This window comes from Charadrius vociferus, unplaced genomic scaffold (assembly GCF_000708025.1).
Source record: "Charadrius vociferus isolate BGI_N301 unplaced genomic scaffold, ASM70802v2 scaffold616, whole genome shotgun sequence".
Classification (NCBI taxonomy): domain Eukaryota; kingdom Metazoa; phylum Chordata; class Aves; order Charadriiformes; family Charadriidae; genus Charadrius; species Charadrius vociferus.
In genome coordinates this window covers 291,994-299,308 of record NW_009648690.1, presented here as the reverse complement: position 1 = coordinate 299,308, position 7,315 = coordinate 291,994, and the positions used below count along the sequence as shown (strand labels likewise).

Here is a 7,315-nt window from a genome sequence, read left to right as displayed (position 1 = left end):
AGGTCCCCCTGGAAATCAAATCGGAGACGGGCAGCAGCCTCGGAAAGCCACGGTCCAGGCTGGGTGAAAACGCTGTGAAAAATTCATGAGTGTTCACACGTGCATCTTTCCATCCTTGCCAGCGGCGAGCGCAGGCGGAGGCGGTCCCAGCGCCAGCGCTCTCCTCTGCTCCCCTTCACCCTCGGCACCACTTGAACCCCATCGCGCCGCTGCACAACGCGCTCCCCGCACGCGCCGACACCTTCCCTGACCCGCCGCTTCCTTTTCACCCTCTTCTCTGAAACGCAAGCTGCAGAGAAGTCTTCTCGTCTTTTTTTCCTTACTAAAAATAATGCCTTTCAGCAGAAATCAAAGGTGCTCCAAGAGTGCCCGGGAATAGCCCTTACAGCAGCGCAGGCAGCAGAAGTGGCAGCGGAAGGAGGTCTGCTGTAATTTCAGAAAAAGGCATCAAGCAGACGAGACACAGATTAATCGGCGCAGCTAAACGGCTCCCGTTCTCACGCTCTGCCGAACCCCAGTGGGTACCAAACGCATATTAATGTCAAGAGTTGTAAAATAGTCTCAATTTCAATAGACCAACAAAAAAACCCAACTCATCGTTCAAAATGAATGTTCCCAACCCTTAATAGATGTCTGAGAATATTCATATAGATAATCACATTTCTTTATAATTGAGATGCGATATCGCGCTCATCGCCCCAGCCTGCTCGCGGGAGGCTGAGTGCATGGGAGCGCCTGTCCCAGGAGAATGAATTCAATCAATTTTTTTGCTAATGACAAAGTAAGCAGCCTGGAAATCACCCCCTCCCGAGGAACGCCGCTCTGACAGCACAGTACGCAACCTCTGTGCCGCTGCAGCCATCCACAAACGCCTCTCTCCGTACACCCCTCTTCGGCGACAGGCCATCGTTTTGCATCCTCAGATTCACCACCATCCGAGGACCAGCTCCACCGCAGAACACACCAGCTCCGGCGCGGGTCTGACGGACGAGCTCTGGCTGAACCTTCCTGACTTGGTTTAAGGTTTAAAAAGCTGCAGTCAACAGCGTCCCACCTTGCGCCCGTCGGCGGAGCACATCAAACCTGCATTTGGCCACTGCCACGCAGCGGTGAGACACCACCACGTGAGGGTGCTCAGCTGGGAGGCAGAATCATGGAATGGTTTGGGTTGGAAGAGACCTTGAAGATCATTGAGTCCACCCCCCTGCCCTGGGCAGGGCCACCTCCCCCCAGCCCAGGTTGCCCCAAGCCCCGTCCAACCTGGCCTTGAACACCTCCAGGGATGGGGCAGCCACAGCTTCTCGGGGCAACCTGCCCCAGGGGCTCACCACCCGCACAGGGAAACATTTCTTCAAAATATCTCATCTAAATCTCCCCTCTTCCAGTCTGAAGCCATTCCCCATGGCAAACCACTCCACGGTCTAAGTACAAACCTCACCGTGAAGCTCACTCCTCACTAGTGGGAAGATACCCTTTCATTTTGGACACATCTCTGCCAGCTGATGACCAGAAGCCCATCACACACCTCCATCGCACGCCTCTGTCACACACTTCCCACCCTCAATACCAGGAACTGGTTTTGGTGGACGTGCAGACAGGCCAGCTGAGGAGTGATGGACGGGACTCAATCACTGCCAGAGATGTCCACAACAGGGGACTGGACCAAGGGGTGACAACGCTGGGGTCCCCACCAGTTTCCCCCATTTTGTCTGGCCGGATCCAAGCTGGGGGTGCGAGGTGACGGCACCTCAGGGATTGGCAGCGCGAGCTGCAGGCACGGCAGGGCAGGCAGGATCCCCCGCACGCATTGGCCAACAACCAGAACCAAACCCCGCCGTCTGCTCCTCTCCCCCAGACAGCCGTAAAGCAGGAGACACAGAAAAGGACATTAAAACTGGTTAAAGCTGTAAGAAGCCATAAAGAAAAGCACACGCCTCGGCAGCTCCCGTATCTACGTGGGCAGCTCTCACTCCCGGGACTGTCTCCGGCCAAATCCCACCGCGCAGAGGGCAGCGGGCAGCTCTCACGCTGTGTGGCCCGAGGGTGCTCAGCCGAACCGTTCTCCTTCCCAGGCAAAGCTGCAAACGAGCGTGTTTCAAATCGATGTGACATTTACCACGCCTTGGTGCAGAATTCCCTTCTACCCCCATTTCCTCGGGATAACACGAAGCGGCAGCAGCACTTGTCCGTCCTTAGGGATGGAGAGGTGCCGCGGAGCTGCCGCGGGGAGAGGCAGGAGGTCACTGGCCTAAATCCATCACCAACGCGAGGAACCGCCACTGTCAGGAAAGCGTGCCTTGACGCGAGGCTGCCCAGAGACGCTGACGCCAGCACGGTGACTGGGGGACACCGTAAATCCCACTCCCACTCCTCCGCACCAGCCCCGGCTACACCTTCCCCGGGGCATCATCTCGCCTCCACCCCAAGCATTGCCCAGAACCTGACCTATGAGTTTTGGGGCTAAATGTCTCCCTCCTGGGCAAGCAGAGAAGGAGGGTCCCCAAAACCACTGCCACGCACCAAGGCACGGTGCAGGCGGGTACCTCTTGCTGCCCTCTCCAAGCACAGTCCCGGGGGATGAACTGGGATGCTGTCACCTGGGGGTGCGGGGATCTTCCCCCCAACCCAGTTCAGCTGCTCAGGAGACTCGTTCGTCCTTATCATAGATGCCACCATCTAAAATTTCTTCCATTTAAAACCTTTTCCCTCCTGCCCGTAGTGACACCCCACCATCCCTCCCTCCTCCCCGCAGCACCTTCGCCACCGAGGCTGAATTCATTCTGCATTCAGCTCCTTGCTTTGTTCCTTTTCATTAAAAAAAAAAAAAATCATCCAGCTTATTAATGGGTTTCTGGCAATGGGAACGGGAGAGAAAGCCTCAGGCGGAGCCACATGAGATTTGGGGAGCGAGGAAGGGATGTCAGTGCCACCTTGCACCACGACCTGGTGGCTCTGTGCACGCCGCGGCGCCGCTGCCGCATCCTGTTTGCTCCCTCCCAGACACCTCTGCTTAACGGCGACGCTTGAGGCGGAAACGTCGCAGAAATTGAATGGGGGAGCAAACATGGAGCGATAGGACTGAATACAGAAAAGCAAAGTGTTTTCTTGCAGGAAGGAAAGGGCTGGAGCAGAGCGGATGACTCCGGCTCTGCCTGCAGCTCCTGGGATGGGTTTGTGGTACACGCCGGGGTCGGGGGCTGCCTGGCTCTGCCCACCTCATCCCAACCGAAAAGGAAAATTCAGGTTTCCGTGGTAACGTTCGGGTGGCTGGAAGCATCCCCTCACTCACGCCTGCCAGCGACCGACCGGCCCCGCATCAGCCCCGCTGCCTCCCCGGGAGCCAGCGGCAGCGGAGGGTGCGCCCGCGGGGATGCTCCTCGGGGTGACGAGGGGATGCGGCACCGCGGGCCCCGCAGCGAGCGGGATCCCAGCCAGGACCTGGCACCAGCAGAGCGGCTTTTGTGGAAGAGAAACCCACGTTTCCCAACTGCCGGAGGAAAGCAAGGCCGGGCATCGCCACAACCCGGCAGAGAAAACACCCGCAGCTCCTTCCCCACATCCACCGCCGTGTACAGACACCCACCGGGAAAGGAGATCCCAGGCAGGCGCAGACCCCCCCCACTGCACCCCCGTGAGCACCGTGACTCCCGGGAGAGCCGCGGGGCGTGAAGATGGATGCAGAACAGCCTTGGTCCCGTCCTCAACCCCACCTGTAGTATGAGCATTAGGGATGTAGGCTCCCGCAGCATCTCCACGCCGGAGGAGCCCCCTGGTCCCACACCCCCACGGCGCGGCTCAGAGCAGGGCAGACCCCTCCAGGAGCTCCCCGGGGGGGCAGCAGCGGCCCCACACGGCCCCACGAGCACCGTCCTACGGGCTCTCCTCCTCCCTTCGAAATGAGCACAAAGAGAAAGGCGGGTCAGCTCACACCTCGCTAATTGTTATTTGTGATACACCAGTAACATTTTAATTAATCTGAAGTCTTCAGCATAACAGCCACCCAAGGTACAAAGATAAACCAGAATAAACAGGGCTTGATTAAATACATAATTAATGTTCCACTAAACCCGGCATATATGAATATTAATTAGCAGGAACAGTCTGCAGTTTGGCATCTCCTGTCATTATCAATTTATTCTTTACATTGCCAGCCCCAGCTTTGGAACAAATTAACAAACCTTTCGCTTGCCGGCAGAGCCCACTAAATACAAACCGAATGCGTGAGGCTGGTCTTTACGTTCAATTATCTCACCCGCACATTAACCGGCTTCCAGCACATTTGCCTGAAACCAAAGACAGATCCATTGCCAAGACCAAAACGTGTCCATCCTTAAATGGGGCTCAAAGTAAATAAAACTGCTCTCTGCTGGCAATAAAAGAGGGAGCCCCTTCCCCACCAGTGGAGGAGGAGAACAGGGCCAGACCCGGTCCTCGCGAGGGTTTTCACCTCTGGATGGAGGGATTTGGCAGAGTTTGACCTCAGCGGTGAAACACGACAGGTTTCAGAGGAGGAAGATCACCTACAGCCCATCAGAGGCACTTGGGAGGACCAGAGGTCTGGAAGGTGCCGACAGCCGGGAGCAGTCCCCTCCCGGCCGCATCCTCCTTGCCGCAGCAGCCCCAGCATCGCATCCCCCCCCGAGGCACGGGAAGCTTTATGAAGACACGGCTGGGACAGAAACCCCTTGGAACCCCCTGGACAACCTCTGGTGACACGCTCCCCGCGAGCGCGTTGGGAAACAGAACCAGCACCAGACACAGCACCAGAGCCGTGCGCGGCTGCCGAAGCCAGCGCCGAGAGATTTCGCAAGCCCAGGGGCCGGGCGAGCCGGCAGCCCGCGCCTGGGAGCCGTGCGGAGGCGCTGAGCATCCCCAGCTTCTCGGCTCAGCACCTCCCGCCTCCTCCCGCAGCACCGGCGCTGCCGCCCCGCACGCGAACCGAGGTGTCATTACGCCGCAGGAGTCGGCGCTAATTATAGTGTCAGCCTTTCCGCTCGCTGGGATGATAATTGAGGGAGAGCATTCCAGTGTTTCCAACCCCGGCGCTGCAGGCAAGGGGCCGCAGCGGATCGGAGAAGCGCCGCCGGCGCTGCCGGGGCTTTGCCGGGGAAGCCGAGCTGAGCCCCATCCCGCTGCTCACCCAGCGCCTGCACCACCTTCTGCTGCTCCGCGTATGAAAGACCGGAGCCCTCAGCAATGAGCAGGGCAGGACACAACGCTCCTCTTTTCATCACAATGTGAATCATGTCTTAGGGCGAAGCGGGCGCCGGCGTGCCGTGACCTGCAGGCAGGGCGCTGGGCAGCACCGCGGCAGACGCGGGCTCGAGGACAACTTCGGCGACTTGGAACCTCTGGATGACTTTGGGCAAAGCCCCGTTGAAAGGAGGACGTTGGTGGGTGCCACCCGTGAGCGGTCACACCGAGCACAAACAGCCGCTCTCACCTACCCAGCGCTGCAGAGCTGCTGGAAAGGGACATGGCTGGAAAAGAGCAGGAGGGGGACTTTGGGGACAGGGTTTGGCAGGGACAGACACCCCACGGCGACCCAGAGACCCCCGCCGAGCCGAGCCGAGCCTCCGGGCAGGGGCTGAGCAGCAGAGCCATCCGCGGGCCACCGCTCTCACACACCTTCTCAGGATATTAAGCTTTAATATTGTGACCTTTAAGATGCAAAAGGGAATTTCTGAGCCTCTGTAGCCGTCCGAGGGTGGCTTCGTGCTCCGGCAGAAGCGATGACAGGTCAGACGGGTGTCTCTGCGGCAGCCAGGGCTGTGTTGCCATTAACCTATTGCTACGGGTGACGCTTTCTTCACTCCTCTACAAAACTTCCTTTATTTTTTTTTCCCAGTGACAGAGGCCGGAATCCCCAGCTGACACAGCCAGAGGCAGAAGACACGCTCACCGCCCGGCCCTTCACCCCATCTCCCCGGCACTTCGTTTGAAAGATGAAATCCCATTACGGTTCGCTCGGTGCAAACGCTTCCCCTTTATTTTTTGTGTGCGTGTGGCTAATTTACAGCTCCCTGCTTGCCTCGTCTGCCAGGCATCTGCCTCCCCCGGCAATACATGGAGCCGAACTAAAGCATCTGAGTTATACACCTATAATTAGAAAAAAAAAAAAAAGGGGGGGATGAAAAGAGGAAAATCCATGGGATCAGGAGCACCCAAGGGCGCTGGGAACCAATGAGCGGCTGGAAGGAAGCAATTACTGCCCAGAGACAGGCGAGCAGTCGCGGGGCTGGAAGGGAGGGCAGCTCACAAACGCTGGAGGAGAAGAACGCCCACGCGCATCCCGACTCCGGCGCCGCGGCAGCCCACCGCATGTCGGCTCTGACTCCTTCAATCCTGGGGTGCCGGTGCAGGGGGAGAAACACGGGCTCCGTTACAGACCCGTAACAGAGCCTTCTCACCCGGGAAGCCCCAAGCAGTGATGGAATTTAAGACGGCTGCCCCGGCATCGGATAAAAGTCGCGCTCGGAAAAGCACACGTGAGGACGCCGGGCAGCTCCCCGTCCCCGGCGCTGGTGGTTAAAGCGAGCCCCGTGCCGCAGCAGCTCCCACCGCTGACAATAGCCACCTCCTCGCCAACAAGCCACGCGCTCGCATCAGCTCAGAAACCACGGCTCTCCCAAAGGCGCTCCTCGTTTTTCTCCTTTTCTCCTAGTTTAGAGATCTTTTTACACAGAAAAGCCTTTTTCTTTTCCCCCTGCGCCCCCCCTCCAGGCTACAACCTGAGACGGGCAGAGACTGAGCGGAGATGGGAAAAAGAAAAGGGGAGGGGAAGGAGAAGAGGAGGAGAAGGGAGGCGAGAGGCAACCAGGACAGCAAGCGTTTGAAAAGGCTGCCTTATATTACTTTCAACATCACCAAGAATTGCAAAGCGGCTGAGTGTCCTCAGCTATTACAAATTTATCTCATCTTTTTCCTTTTTATCGCATCTTTTTCTGCAGTCTCAAAGCCCAGCCCCCGGCAGGACGCAGCCCTCCAAGACTCCGGCCTCTGCGGTTTTCCATCTATTGGCAAACTCCATCCCTTGAATACGAAACCCCCCAATTGTGAGTGCTCCCGCAGAGCGGCAGCGCTTTAAAATGCATCCCTTGCTGGTACATAGACCAGGAGAGAAATGAAAAGAGAGCAGAATTTGTTGTCTTTACAGCATCATCTTTCTCGGTATACTCTCAGATTTGCAATTTTCGCCCACGACAGGCTGGCAACGGCGAGCGGGGCTCCAGATGTTCACAGCCGCAGCAGCGAGCCCGAGCCCCCAGGCTTCCCCTCGAGCCCCCACCTCGTAGGGGGGTTCGGCTGCCGGGAC

The 7,315-nt window shown here is 57.9% G+C and overlaps 1 protein-coding gene across 1 annotated transcript in view; it reads right to left on the bottom strand.

Annotated features, from left to right (window-relative positions):
- Window positions 1-7,315, bottom strand: part of SLC39A11 (solute carrier family 39, member 11) — a 98,945-nt gene that overhangs the window by 37,334 nt on the left and 54,296 nt on the right. The window lies entirely within an intron of this gene.